The 16,239-nt window shown below is 34.3% G+C and overlaps 1 protein-coding gene and 1 pseudogene across 7 annotated transcripts in view; both read right to left on the bottom strand.

The window, feature by feature from the left end:
* The window catches only part of PRR16 (proline rich 16), a 318,375-nt gene that overhangs the window by 36,400 nt on the left and 265,736 nt on the right, over positions 1-16,239 (bottom strand). The window lies entirely within an intron of this gene.
* LOC102513368 lies at positions 1,544-2,023 on the bottom strand (annotated as a pseudogene).

Genomic DNA, 16,239 nt, shown 5'->3' with positions numbered 1-16,239 from the left:
TAATTGTCAGATTTAAAGGTCATTCCTTATTTTCTGTGCTCCTGGACTTCTTCAGAGCACTTGATTCATTTGACTCATTTTTTTCTTGAACCTCTTGAGTTTAACCAATTCCAAGCCACCCTGCACACAGACTGACCTCTTACTAATCTCTTACAAATTCTCCTTTTATCACATCACTTCTCTGCTAAAAACCATTACTGTTTTCTCACTTATTTGTGGAAAAAGAAAAAGGTCTTCAGTGTTTCATCCTTCATTCTCCACAATCTTATGTTCACTTATCTTTGCCACATTCTCTGAATGAAAGAGACAAAAAGCTGTCTTGTGATCTGATTTTTTAGCTGCACTTTGCCAGTTCTCCCTCTGAGAGAGAATTTGACAGAACTTTGTAACTTCCTCCTTCCCTTTTTCCTTGTTTTCCACCCACTGCTTTCTGCAGACTACTTTGAGCTGAACTCAGTGTTTCTGTAATGAGTATTTTCACTACTTGAGCTAAGTCTACCTAGAAGAGCCACAAAAACCCAGAAGTTTATAACCAAATACTTTTCTTCAAACTTCTGAACAAGATATAAGAGAAATAACATATACATGACTGGGTGGCTGAGTCAGTTCCAATCCACTTGTAACACAGTCTAGGAATGTAGAAATTGGTAAGTGTTGGTCTCATAAATTGGTATCACTTCCCACAGGAAACTTTTAAAGGAAATTTTAGTTTCTCTTTTGTTCTGGATCTCACTAAACTAGTTTGATCTAAACAAACAAGTCTAGTCAGAGCAAAGATAAATAGAGCAAGATAGGAAAATGTTTCTAATGCACAAATGTACAGAACCTCACTGTTCCTCTTAACATTTCAGTCAAAACCAAAGCACAGCCATTAAGCAAAATTTTCTGTTATTCAATCTTATTTCCATTCTTTGATCAGCCCCATATTATTTCTACTGTTATCTATTCACTGTATCCTATCATAGCTTTCCAGATCTTATTTGGAATATATTTATAACTTATTTTACATGAGCGTTATCTTGTCTAATATTTTCCCCAAGTAGGCAGTTCTTGAATATGATACACTCTCAAGTTGGAATTGAGTTTCTTTAACATCTCCCTATAATAACAGCATCCTAAATGATATATGACTGTGATCATCAGAACAGTCTTAAAGAATTACCATTCATTTCTCTAAATCCATTAAAATATTCTAAGCTTCTTCAGAAAGATTCAGTTCTTCCTAATCTAATACTGAAAAATTTTGCAAGTAAAGGAGAAATCCTTGAAATATCAAATAAAAAGATAACTGGAGTTAAACTCCATAAAATTCTGAGGAAGCAAATGTAAGTGAATATTCCACAAGTATACTGAATAAATATATAAGTCAATACCCACCTGGTTAGTTTGTATTAATGTCAGATACTAAAGCATTTCACAACTTCCTAAAAAGGGGATGCCCTGTTGGTGACATGAGATTAGTAATTTCATATGATTGTTCACTTGACCGTATCTGTTTGTTTTTCTTTCTCTCTCTCTTTCTTTCTTTCTCTCTTTTTCTTTCTTTTTTTTTTTTTTAACAGAACAAGGCTTTTTCACTTTATTACTCAAAAAAGCTTCATTTTTTTTTATTTAGCTTTTTGACTCTGTGCTTGTGCTTTCAATACTTTCACAACGATTTTCTGCTCTTCAATAAGGAAAGCACGCTTGATCCTGTCACGGACACATTTAACACACATGGAACCACCATAAGCCCGGCTGACATGTTTTTTTTGTTTTAGACAGTCTCATAAGAACTTTAGGTCTCACAGCGCGAACTCCTCGAAGTCGGCCTGGGCACACGCCACATGCGGATTTTGGTGCTTTCCCAACTTTCTTGGTATAAAAGGTAAACAATTCTATTACCAGGGGTTCGGGACAGCCTAGTTTTGTTAGAGGCTGTATTGTAGGACAGCCTACGACGGTATGTCAAACGCTGGACCATTCTGAATGCCTCTAGATCGGTCCCCGGAAGAGCTTTCTTTCTTTTTTTTACTGCTATCACAAACTTATAAGGTCAGAGAGAAAAAATATGTGTTCATATATGGTGTATTCCAAATCAAGAATATTTTACTTTATTTTCTTACTTTTATAGATTCTGAGAGGCAAGTCTTCTGAAAGTATACCAGTACAAAAAAGAATTTTAAACTGTAAAATTAAAATAATCAAAAAGTGCCATCAAATATGGTAAGAAGTTTATAAGTAGCCTTGAATTTTACAGAGTTTGTAACTAGGTTTATATTATATCAGGGTAAATCAGTAACTTGCCTTATTTGATCTTACATTGAGTTTTGAAAAAATCAAATGGTTGATGCTGAACATATTTTTCCAAGAAGCTCTTTTCATTGCTTAATTTGTTTCAAATTCCCACAAAAATATTTACCTAAACAAAACCATGCTGCTGAGTGATTTGCTGTATAAAAGTACCAGATTATTCACAACAAAATAAATGTAAAAAGACTGAGACTTTGAATTACATTGATTCAAATGCATTTTCTCTGAGTTCAAACAAATTCTAATCTTCATTATAACATGGGTTGGGAGGAAGTGATCAGTGAGGTAGGAAAATTTCTCAGCAACCTTTTCTCAAAAAAAAGTCTATATATATACATATAGTAGAAAATTTGATTTGAAAATTTAACCTTGGAAAATTTCAACATGAAAATGCTCTCTGGTACTTTTCCACTATTTATTTCCCACAAGAAAGAATAATCAGAAAAGTTACATACGCAACTTCTTTCTGTAAACACTTTCTGATATGATACAGAACTCCTTCTGCCTATTCTTGCTATTTGAAAACAAAATTTCTTAAAAACATAAGTAACTATGTTCCTTGGTATTGATTATTTGCATCACAGATGAAATGAGTGGTATTCTTATCAGCTTTCAATGCAAAGATTGGAAATGCTTAAAGAGAATTTTAGCACATAGGTTGGCAATATAAAATTGATTATATTGACTATAAATTTCTGAGTTATTTCATTGCTTCCTTAATTTTTCTACATCTCAACTGTAATACTTCAAATTTAAGTTCAAATCTTGGGTTAAAACTGATTGAAAATAGTTTTTTTAATGTAAAAAAGTTATGGTTACAGTGTGGTTTGAACATTAACAGCAGTATGTTGTATATTCAGACTATTCAGAAGGACATCACAGGTGAGTCTGCTGTTGGGTAAGAAATCTATGCCTTGTGTTTCCACTGCTTCAAATGTCAGACAAAAAATGTGTGAGATCTTGTTATAAGTAACAATCAACAATCCAAAAACAAAAAAATTAAAAGACCTGCCTTTGGCTTTTCTATAATCTAGAACTACTGCATAACATATATTTTAAAGTTCAAGTAACATCAATTTTCCCCACACACATATGGAAAATAATTTATATCATATAACCAGATTAATCTCCTAACATGAAAATTTTGATTATAGGCCTATTACAAATAGAGACCCAGAAATTCTCAACAAAATAGCCTTAAACCATATCCAACATTATATAACAATGATAATAAATCGTGAACAATGATGGTACTGGGGATTGAACCCAGGATCTCATGCATGGTAAGCACCTCTCATTGAGCTACTAACTTCCTCCCCCCTAAAAATTATTTGACTCAAAGCTGAAATTAAAATAAAAAGTACAGATTTTCTAAAAATCAAGGATAATTAGAATAATTCATGACAATACTAATAAAGCACAGTAAAATTTGTACTCAGCAAAAAATTTATAGCCACATAAAATCTTTTATTATAAATAACAAAAATACATGAATAAAATACTACTTAGGGGAAAAGGCAACTAAGTAAACCATAAAGAACTTAAATAAAAATGAAGGAAAAGTCTGAGATTAATAAAATCGAAAACCACATGATGTTTGTGTGCACACACACACACAAACAGAATGTCTAAATCCAAAGATTGCTTCTTTTAAAATGCTGAAAAACAGAAAGATGTTTAGAAGTTTAAGTTTATAAGATAGACAATAAAACAGTTCACACTTGGAATGAGAATGGAAAATTAATTGAAGACGTAGGAGGTGTTAAAAGAATAGGAGACTAGCACATATAATTCTCTGGGCAAAGAAAAAAAAAAGGGAGGAGGAGGAGGAAAGAAAAGCCCTAAGAGAATATATATATTTCTAACGTGGGGATATATATTGATTGGTCCAATTAACATAGAAAAAACAATTAAAGATTTATCACTACAGGGCACCAAAATAGTGAACAGATTAAGGAGAGAATTTTCAGAAGCCAAGACAAGTCAGAGATAATAGGAGAGATATCGATGAATGAGATCATGTAACTGAGGAACTAAAACTTCAGCAGTGGTTTCTAGGGAGTATTTCTCTCAAAGGACTAAGCATGAGTTAGCCAAGCAGAGGACAGACAGAGAAGATACTAAGGGCATGTTGTCTAAACGAGGCAAACCAGAGGATTGTTTCAGATTTCTTATCTGCAGTACATTGTATCTGCACATGTCCAATAACCATCCAGATGACATATTTAAATGCATGAAGACATCTTTATGGATTTGACAGAAGGAGAGATGACAGCTTCCAATTCAGGGAATTCTTCACTATTTGGTCCAGGGAACCAATTCAATCTCCTCAAAGTAGTAAATTTCGCTTATTTTCCTGAGTGACAGGGTCCCCTGGCCTGCGGTTAAAGTGTGACTACTCTTTTGCTGAAGCTGACATTGATAGAGATAATGTCAGATTTCACGAAATTACTCTGTTAGGTCTTTCGATCATTTCTACAGATTGGATGTCACAGATCCAGCCCAGAACACTGCAGAACATTGGAACCAAAGAGAAAACTTCAGATCAATCCACGTCTCAAAAGCCTGTACCACAGGTAACTTATGGCTAATTCCATAAAACTTCACTATCAGAAGAAAATGTAGCTGAGATTGTTCAGCCTGTCAATTTTTTTTCTAATGCCTCTATTTCTCTGTTATTTTTTTCTATTAAAATAGAGGCAAAGATTTTTCTAAATTAGAAAATCACAGGCAATCTCGACTTTAAGATTATTTTAACATTAGTCACTAGAGCTGGGGGAGCTAGTGAGCAGTTTCTATTGTGTTCATCTAAAAGATGAATAAATTCCCACCTTCTGCAGCTCAAATTCTCCAGAGATTCTGATTAACTTGGATCAAATTGCCAACTTGGCCAGGAAAGGAAAGGATGTTCTATTAACAGCCCCTCTTAGACCTTACCCAGTGAAGGTAGGTTACTTCCTCAAAGCAAAACTTTATTGCTGTGCAGGTATACGGGGGACATGCATGCTGGGCAAGGAAAAACAAATATCCATGCCACACTCTCTCTGATTTCCTGAGATAGAGCTGTCCATTCTATTTAAACACAACCAGCGTGGGAATCCATAACCTCCCAAGGTAGCCTATTTTATTGTTAGGCAGCTCTGTTATACATGTCTCTCTTAAATTCAGCAGAATTCTCTTTATTTATAGCTTTTATCTTTCACTTTGAATTCTACTCCACAAAGCTCTTCAATCAGTAATTTCCCTCTTCCATATCAAATATTTGAGAGCAATTTCAAACAATTTCAGCCAGTTACTGATCCACCTAGAAGTCCATACAGTCAATGTATATATCTCTTTCTTGTCTGCAGAGAACTTGGGGAAACTCTGTAAAAAGGCCTTGAATCTGTATTTCCCTGACCAGTGCCAAAGCAAGGAGCTAAAATGGACATGACTTTTTATTTAAAGGCTGTTTTTAGGCTCTAGTGATCACTGCTTTCTCTTCTATTTTTTCTGTGTGTGTGTGTGTGTTTGTTTCCATAAATCATCCATTTAATATTTCATAGACCTTTCATGCAAAGGACCTCAAGCAATCGGATGATGATGAGTTTGTGGATTCTATCTTCCATTTAGATGACAACAGTTAACACCTGTCCATCACACAGCTTCCAACATCTGGCCCACTCCCCAGAATCTGTTACTGAGATGTTTACTCAGTACTCTAAGAATGGAATTTTTTAAGCCTAGGAAACAAGCACTCTCTTGTAAGTTCTCAGCAACAACAAACTTCAAAAGTCAAAACTAGAAGAAACTTGAAAAACGGGTTCCACATCTTTTATAGGTGAAGTGGGTAACAAAGTCATTTGTCTCTGTTACTAATTTGGAGCAAAATTCGGTTGTCAAATCATGTTATGTCTTCCACCCAGAATATTTCAAACTCAAGGTCACTGCCTTTTATAGTTACTTTTTCTTGCTTGAACCATTAGAACTGTTTTTTCCTTCCTTAGTTATATTTACATCTATTTACTTAGACACTGACTAGCTTAATAATATTAATAGGTAGTATTTATATGTAGCCTTTATTGTGTTCTCAGCATTGTTGTTCACTGTTGACACATAATAACTCATTAATGCTCACAACAGCAGAGTTTAAAAGTGGCTTGCCTAATAACACACAGCTAGTAAGTGGCAGAGCCAGAACTGAAATCCAGGTGGTTTAACTTTAGATCCTAAATTCATAAATGATACAAAATATTGCCTCTGAAATCTCAGCTTTGAGCATAGCACTCAGCTACAGCAAGCATATAATGGGCTACCATATTTACATATATACACACACAGACATATACACGCAAACAGACTCTTTAGCCCTGGAAATGCAACACCAATTTTATAACTTCATCTCCAAATTGATACTCTTCCTATCCAACTTTTGTAAGCCTTGTCCAAAAATCTCTAATGTACATAACACCACACTTTGCAAGCCTGCTAATAGCATCACCACTTTCTTATAATCTGACACTTCTCTTAGTCAACCTTACTAGAGTTACTTTTCAATATACATCTTCCTTTAGGCAGGGCAGTGTTTTTACTGCTTCCCTCCCTTGAGTCCCACACGCTCCTTTCCGATTCTCAACTCTCAACCCCGGGACTTCACTCACATTTCTTGTGTGTTCTTGCCCTTTCTCACTGATGGCCAAGTCCTACCCAACTCTCAAAGCCTATCTTGAGTATAAAAGAATCCATGAATTTTTAAAAATAAACTCTCTTGCTCCCCTCTAGACCTTTCCACTGTTTTTCATATCTCCATTTCAATTAGCCTTTATTTAACTCTAATTCTAAAAGTCTGTGACTGTACTTTCCTACTTAGATTGCAAGTTAACTGAGGGCAGGAATCATGACACACTTCTTCTCCAACACCTAACACCACGATGAACCAGAAGAAAGTGCCTAGTGGATACGTGTGTGCCAGTTCTTCACGTAGACTTTCAAGACCTAAACAGAGGTAAAGCTCAAAATTGCCTTCAGCGGGAGAGTACACCATTTAGTGATCTTTACAGTAAAACACTATTAGAATTTAAAAAAACCCCAAAAAACCTTAGGATTTTGTTTTCCAAACCCTACCATGCACTGAAGACTAGCATAGTTTAATTCCCAAACATTAGTTTTTCTTCAAGAATTTCAATAATTGGTTAAATAATTGTTTTCTTATGTAATGCTAACCTTGTGTAATTTATAGTCTCCAGGATAAACAAGACACATATCAATAAGAGATGTTTTCCATTGTGTTATGATGAGGGATTAGAGGGAGAGATTTTGACAAATAAACAGAAAGCCAATTCAAACTTCTAGAATATTTGTCTTCAAATTACTAGGAACTAGATGAGTTAAATGATATTTAAATCGATGTACGTTTTCAAGGTATATTTGATTGTGTTTATGACAACAGTATGAAGGATATCATGTGAAACCTTCAAATTTAAATCCTTAAGAATTTTTCTATAAAAATGTGTTTAAGATTGATTTAGCTCTAATGCATAGACATACATATTCTATGATGTTTTTAAAGAGAAAAAATGCTCTAAAGAGGTGTATAGTTAAATTTCACTGTTTGCCCTATGTGAGTAAGGCTTTGGCACACTGTTGCCACTTAGTAGTGAGATGCACAACAGAATTACTAGGTTTTTTTTTTTTAAATAGCGGTAAATAAAAATTATTTCAGCTGTAAAATAATAAAATTAAATTTAACCAATGCTGATAACAAAATATCATTTTCTGATTCCATTTCTATCACCTCCTTTAAATAAAAGCAAATTTTAATTCTGACATTTCTAGATTGCTATGTATTCTCTCATGGTCCTTAGTTTTCTTTCCCTTGCTTTCTGCCCACCATCCACAAAACCTTCTTTCTTTCCAATTTTCCCCACACATGTTCTCTTGTACCTCAAGAATTTATCACATTTCATTTATCTGACATACTACTTATTAAACAAATGGCTCTTGAATTCTCAGATTGGAGCTCAAATATCATTCCCTCATATAACCTTTCCCAGAAGCCCACCTTAGATAATATCTTCCAAATGTTTCAGTAAGAACTTGTATTCTTCTCTCATAGCATTATTCAGGTGTAGATAAAATATCTGTGTCTTATTTGATGAATGCCTATTTCTCTCACTATTCCATATTCTCTACAACGGCATACTTTTTAGCTCTCTGTGACAGTTGCTGGCATATACCAGACACATATAAAATGTCACAAGAATGAGTGAATGTATGAAAGAATGAATTCTACATGAAAGGGAAAATGGTGGAAGAGAAATATGTGATATTTCAGCATCCATTCTCAAAACTAAGACACATATCCTCATGGGAGATAATCACTCATACCTGGCTCAGGGAGGTTACTATTATTCAATCTTGGCTGTTTTGAAAGTATCAGTGTCACTGCAGTCTAAACATGATTGATTAAAAATATGCAGCAGGAAGAAACTTATTTTTCTATTTCGGTATATTGCTCTCTTAGGGCAAACATTATTGGTTGGTACCTGATGATCCCATCTATCCTCAAAGCGTAGTCATTCAATAATGTATTTACCAATGGTATCCCACATAGAGATCTGACAGTGTGGGAACCATTTACATTTTTGAATTATTGAATAATATGCAGAAAATACATGATGGCTATTGATGATAAATCACTTAACTTTGTATAATTCTAAAAAGGTGTAATTTTTTGTATATATATTTTTATTGAAGTATAGTCAGTTTACAATGTTGTGTCAATTTCTGGTGTGCAGCATAATGCTTCAGTCATACACGAACATACATATATTTGCTTCTATATTCTTTTTTACCATAAGTTACTATAAGATGTTGAATATAGTTCTCCATGCTATGCAGTAGGCACCTGTTTTTTTTTTTACATTTTTTAATTGAGTTATAGTCATTTTACAATGTTCTGTCAAATTCCAGTGTAGAGCACAATTTTTCAGTTACATGAACATACATGTTTTCATTGTCACATTTTTTTTTGCTGTGAGTTACCATAAGATCCCTACGCTGTACAGTATAATCTTGTTCATCTATTTTACATTTTGAAATCCCAGTCTGTCCCTTCCCACTCCCCACCCCCTTGGCAACCACAAGTTTGTATTCTATGTCTATGAGTCTGTTTCTGTTTTGTATTTATGTTTTGGGTTTTTTTTAGATTCCACATATGAGTGATCTTACATGATTTTTTTTTTCTCTTTCTGGCTTACTTCACTTAGAATGACATTCTCCAGGAACAACCATGTTGCTGCAAATGGCATTAGAAACTTGTTGTTTATCTATTTCATATATATTAGTTAGTATCTGCAAATCTCAAACTCACCATTTATCCCTCCCCATGCCCTCCCCACCCCATAACCATAAGTGTGTTTCTATGTCTATGAGTCTGCTTCTGTTTTGTAAATAAGTTTTTTGGCTTTTTTTTTTTTTTTTTTTTTTTTTTTTTTTTTTAGATTCCACATATAAGTGATATCATATGGTATTTTTCTTTCTCTTTCTGGCTTACTTCACTTAGAATGACAGTCTCTAGGTCCATCCATGGTGCTGCAAATGGCATTATTTTGTTCTTTTTTATGGCTGACTTAGGAATAAATCTGACCAAGGAAGTGAAAGACTTAGACATGGAGAACTACAAAACATTGATTAAAGATCTTACTAAAGATGACTTAAAGAAATGGAACAATATCCCATGTTCTTGGATTGGAAGAATTAATACTATTAAAATGGCCATACTGCCCATAGCAATCTACAGATTTAATGCAATCTCTATCAAATTACCCAGAACTTTTTTCACAAAACTAGAACAAATAATCTTAAAATGTATATGGAATGACAAAAGACCCAGAATTGCCAAAGCAATACTGAAGAAAAAGAATGAAGCTGGAGGAATAATCTTCCCAGACTTCAGACAATACTACAGAGGTACAGTAATCAAAACAGCATAGTATTGGCACAAAAACAAACATATGGATCAATGGAACAGAACAGAGGGCCCAGTAATAAACTGACAAACTTTTGGTCAATTAACCTTTGACAAAGGAGGCAAGAACATATAACAGAGTAAAGACAGTCTCTTCAGCAAATGGTGTTGGAAAAACTGGACAGCAGCATGTAAATCAATGAAGTTAGCATACTCCCTCATGCCATACACAAAAACAAACTTAAAATGGCTTAAAGACTTAAACATAAGACACTATAAATCTCCTAGAAGAAAACATAGGAAAAACATTCTCTGACATAAATCTCAGCAATGTTCTCCTAGGGCAGTCTACCCAGGCAATAGAAAGAAAAGCAAAAATTCACAAGTGGGACCTAATTAAACTTACAAGCTTTTGCACAGGAAAGGAAACCATAAGCAAAACAAAAAGACAACCTATGGAATGGGAGAAAGTATTTGCAAAAGATGAGACTGACAAGGGCTTAATTTCCAGAATATATAAACAGCTCATACAACTTAATAACAAAAACCACCAAACAACCCAATCCAAAAATGGGCAGAAGACCTAAACAAGCAATTCTCCAATGAAGACAAATGGCCCATAGGCACATGAAAAAAAAAAAGCTCAATATCACTAATTATCAGAGAAATGCAAATCAAAACTGCAATGAGGTTATCACCTCACACCAGTCAGAATGGCCATCATTCAAAAGTCTACAAATGATAAATACTGGAGAGGCTGTGTAGAAAAGGGAACCCTCCTACATTGTTGGTGGGAATGTAGTTTTGTGCAGCCATTATGGAAAACAGTATGGGATTCCTTAAAAAACTAAAAATAGACTTACCATATGACCCAGCAATCCCACTCCTGGACATATATCCAGAGGGAACCTTAATTCAAAAGGATACATGCACCCTAGTGGTCATAGCAGCACTATTTACAATATCCAAGGCATGGAAACAACCTAAATGTCCATCGATAGATGACTGGATAAAGAAGATGTGATATATATATATAGGAATAAATGTATATATATACATATATATATATATGTATATATATTATAATGGAATATTGCTCAGCCATAAAAAAGAATGAAATAATGCCACTGTGGTATATTTATACAATGGTATTGAATACTACTCAGTCATAAAAAAGTGTAATTTTTAAAATGTGGGGAGCAGACTGCACCAAATATAAATCTTTATTTCTTGAAATTAAATATATGTATAATAGCTATATTTTTGTAAGCCCTAATAATTCATGGAGCAACATAAATGACAAGTATCACTTTAGGAACTGTCTGATAAACTAAATGATTTCTTTCTTTTTTTTTTTCTTTTTTCTTTTCTTTCCTTCCTTCCTTTTTATAAAACAGTGCTAATTCCTACATCCTAAGAAGTACCTGATTCTACATGTACATTTTGTTCTGTCTCTCGGCTAAATAATACCAAACATTTAATACCAGACTGTGTATCTTCAGGTATCCATAGTGGCTTTTTAACAGGCCAGTAGGGCAGTTTTCTTAATCACCATGTGATCCTGCTCCTTTATTACAGTGATATCTCTCTCCAGTTGTTTCACAACATTTTCAGAATCACTTATCCAATCAGATCTACTAAGACTGGAAGCATTTTCTAAAAGGTGATCTGACCATATGAGATGGAACCCGACTAAAACATTCAACCTACATATTTGCTATAGCCTGGTAAATGACACTGGTTCTTAGCAGAGCAAAAGTTGGAATGTTTAATTTACTGATCAGATTAATTAAAAAACAACACCAACAAAACTTGAATGTACAGAGAATGACTAAGATTTTCTAGTAGCACAGTTGACTGATGGGTAAATGTAAACTACAGACATCTCCCTCATCCCACATGCACGGAGAGTCTCTGAGAAAAAATCTGTCTGTTTCTTGGTTTCTTTTTTGAAAAAAATGGGATTTTCAACATACATTTAACTTCTTTTTCTCTTAGTGATAGCAAATTTCAAGTAAGCCTGAAGTCTAGCTCTCTCTTCAACAGTCAGTGAAGACACTTAGCTTTCAGCAACTCTGATAGAGTAATTTACTTCAAATAGAGCTGACAGTAAAAATCAGATTTCAGTATTTTCCATCCAAATTTCAAAGAAAAGCTTGCTTTATCCTCTAGAAAAAAAGGTGCTCTTATTCAGTAACTACATTGGACAAGAGTTTAAATGAAAATAATTTCTCCTGTGGTGCTAGGGGAAGGGGGAACAATTCACTTTCATTTACCCTGAATGGTAGTAACGGTAAGCCAGTATTCCTTTATCATCACTCCTGAAAATGGGTATTCCTCCCAATTCATTTTCTATGATGATGGCTTTCAACTCTGGTTGCACCGTCAATACCTCCAGGAGCTTTTGAAAAACACCACTATCAGAGCCCCGCCCCAAACAAATTGAAACCAAATTTTTGGTGCTAGGACCTGGGCAGTGATGGTTCTTTAAACTTCCCAGGTGATTCTAATGCACAACGAAGGTTACAAACTGTGAATGCGGAGTTTCATCTAAAAAAAAAATTAGTCAAAGGTAACTAACTGCTAAGGAGTTAAGGAAAAATAGTCAGGAAAACTGGAAGGTTCTAGATTTAGCTCCCTGTGGGCTCAAGAAGTCTGATTAAGATATGCTTCAGTACACAGTATTTCTGAATTTCTGTTGTGGCTCCAGATTTCCTATCTATAGAGTCAATATTACACTATTACTAAATTAGTAAATATATTAATACAGAAAGGGAAAGAATAGACAGGTGCAAAATGTCTGATAAATAGGAAAAGTTAATATGTTCAGAATAAAGGCAAAGATAAAACAAAGTGATTAAAACAAATAATGAAAAGCCTAGGGGTGTGTAAGGTAGTCAAAGATGATCAACCCAAGGATAACTGGTATCCCTGAAGGAGCAACTCCATTAATGAAATGTAAATGCTTTCACAACAGTATTATACCAAACACACTGACATTCATAATAAAAGCCATAGTCTACATCCTCAAACAACACACAAAAATCACCTAGGAAATACTAGTGAGACCTTGGAAAAAACAAACAAAAACTTCTCAAAATTGAATTTTACTAATTAAGATGTAAAAAAAGAACACTGAATTTATTTACATGAAAGGTAAGATGGGACAGCTGGGGAAATAGGATTACAACAGGCTGTTAATTTGCAACTTGTGAGTTTCCTGGGTGGAATCTGAAACCGACTCCCAGACATGGAGGGCAAGGAGAGACCAAAGAAAGAGGCAGACAGTCCAGATTGGTAGGCAGCCATTTCAACAAGCAAGGAAATTTACATGTGAGGCTTATCTTGGGCAGTTGCAAGATGAGTAGATCTCTACATCTGCCCGCCAGAATCTTAGAAAGTTTATGAGGAGGCTTTAACTGGGCTTAGTCACCTCTACTTTCCAGACGGTCTCAACAACACACTGCTTTCTGAAGGTTATGTCCTTAAAAACAGCTCCCTCTGTGGAAATGGTGAGCAGAATGTATATTCCCAGGACAGGGGAGGGAGGAGGAGCCTCCAATTGACCAGGTCAGCCAACAGTCATGTTCTCTCCATGACCTCCTCCAACAGAGGTAAATGTTTGAAAATAAACCATATAAAATTACCTGCAAATAAAATATCAAGGGAAGGAAAAAGGAAAGATGGTGTGGTACACAGAATAATGACCCAGCCCCGCTAATGTCTATATTCTAATCTTTCGAACCTGTCAATCTGTTATATTACATGACAACAGGTAGAAGAGAGGATTTACAGATGTGACCCAATTAAGGATTTTGAGATGGAGAGATTTTCTTGGATTATCCAGGTGGGTTCAATATACTCACAAGTTTTCTTATAAGAGGCAGGTAGTGCCAAAGGAGGAGATGGAATGATGGAAGCAAAGGTTGGAGTGATACAACTGCTGGGTGGAAGGGGATCAGGAGCTAAGGAATGTGGGGAGCCTCCAGAACCTGAAAAAGGCAAGGAAATAGAATCTCTCCTAGAACCCAGGGGAAAGCAGCCCTGTGGCCATCTTGACTTTAGTGCAGTGAGATTGATTTTGGATTTCTGGACTCCAGAGCTCTAAGATAAATTTGCATTGTTTTAAGCTGGTAATGTATTAAAGCAGCAATAGGAAACTAATACAGATGGAAAGCAGTTGGAAATCAGTATAGGTACATTCATTTTTTATACTTTCTTTAAAGAAAACCAATTGGCATTAACTGTATAAATAAATCAAGAAACTATGGTTGCAATCTATTTTATCAAACTATAAGAGGAGATTACCAAACATCTAAGATAAGAAAACTACTAGCCAGTACAGTGGTCAAGTGGCAACTGGCACTTAAAAATGAAGGATCTTAACTCAGAATATTATGTATAATATTAAAAATTTTTGATATAATAGCTAATTAAAAAACACATTATAAACTTTCTAAATTACCTGAGGGAAAATAGGCACATGCACACAACACAGATGTGCACACACACAAACACACATATACACATATCTAAACTACAAACAGATATGAGGAAAATAAAACAAAAGTAACAAAATGTTGAAAATAGAAGATTAAAAACAGAGCCCAGAATATAACAGAATCATAGACTAATACATGTGTTGCATCAATATGTGTAAATTCATTGATTCATTGGATAAAAGAAAAAATTCACATACTATATAGAAAACAAACTTTATATGTTGTTTGAAACAAATGCATCAGAGCTTAAATGTGAGGAAGCTTAAGTGTGAAAGAATGAATGAAAATGTAATAGACAAGTGAGGGAAGGAAAATATCTCAACAGATACAGAAAATGCACTGTGAAAAACACTTTAATAATTACTAATTAAATCCTTAGCGAAAAGGTGGGGGGTGGGGGAGAGAGAGGGAGAGAGAGGAACTTTTTTAAGTCTGATAAGTAGCTAAAAAAAAAAAAAAACCCAGAGAAAAACCTCAAACTTAATGGATGATGATGATCCAGTTCATCCAACGAATGATGATCAAACATCAAACACTGAACACTTTTCCTCTGAGATCTGGAAGACAGAAATACTTCCTAACAACACTGCTGTTCAACAGTGTTCTTAAGGGTCAAACTTTTGCAATAGCTGAAGAAAGAAAGTTAAAGTGAGGAAGGAAGAAATAAAACTTTCATTATTCATGGATGATCTGATTGCATTTATAAAAGATATGAAAGAATCTCTATAAAAATTATCTATATCTGTATAAAATTAAGTAAATTTAGCAAAATCACTGTATTTATCAACATAAAATTATTGTTTTCTATTTTAAAAAACAAATAAAAATAAAATTATTAAACAAAATATACCATTTATACTAGCAGCATAATATATCACATGTGGAGGCTTCTATATAGAATACTATTTGATATTATGAAAGAAATTAAAAAAAAACAGAGATATCATTGTGTTTTGAATTGAAATATTACATACTAAAAAGTCAATTTACCTATTGATCTATATATTGAAACTGATCTGTTTATTGAAAGAAATTGCCCCCAAATCTCAGGAGTCCTTTTTGAGAATATGGGAAAACTAATCCTAAAAGTTATACAGAAATAAGAAAGGCTAAGTGTGGCCAAGGCAAGATAAGAACAGAAGCCAAGAAAAAATTTAAAAGAAAAAAAAAAAGAACAGAAGCCAAGGACTTAATCCCACCATATAGCAACACATTTTATGGAGCTGTTGTGATTAACACAGTTATCAGCAGAGATACAAACAGACCAAAGGAGCAGAACAGAGGCCAGAAACAGACCCACACACTTAAGAGTCGTGATTTATGATAAAGGCAGCAGTAAAGTACAGAAGAAAAAGTGCTGGCTTTTCCAATAAAGAATTTAAATGTAAAAATATGAACCCCCAAAATTCCAGTAGGTCTGTGTTAACTTACTTACTGTCTTCAAATGGAAGTGGTCTTTATAACCAGGAACCAAAATATGAAATCCTTGAAGGACAA

This window comes from Camelus ferus, chromosome 3 (assembly GCF_009834535.1).
Source record: "Camelus ferus isolate YT-003-E chromosome 3, BCGSAC_Cfer_1.0, whole genome shotgun sequence".
Classification (NCBI taxonomy): Eukaryota; Metazoa; Chordata; class Mammalia; order Artiodactyla; family Camelidae; genus Camelus; species Camelus ferus.
Note: the sequence above shows the minus strand (reverse complement) of the source record. Positions and strands in the feature narration are given on the sequence as shown.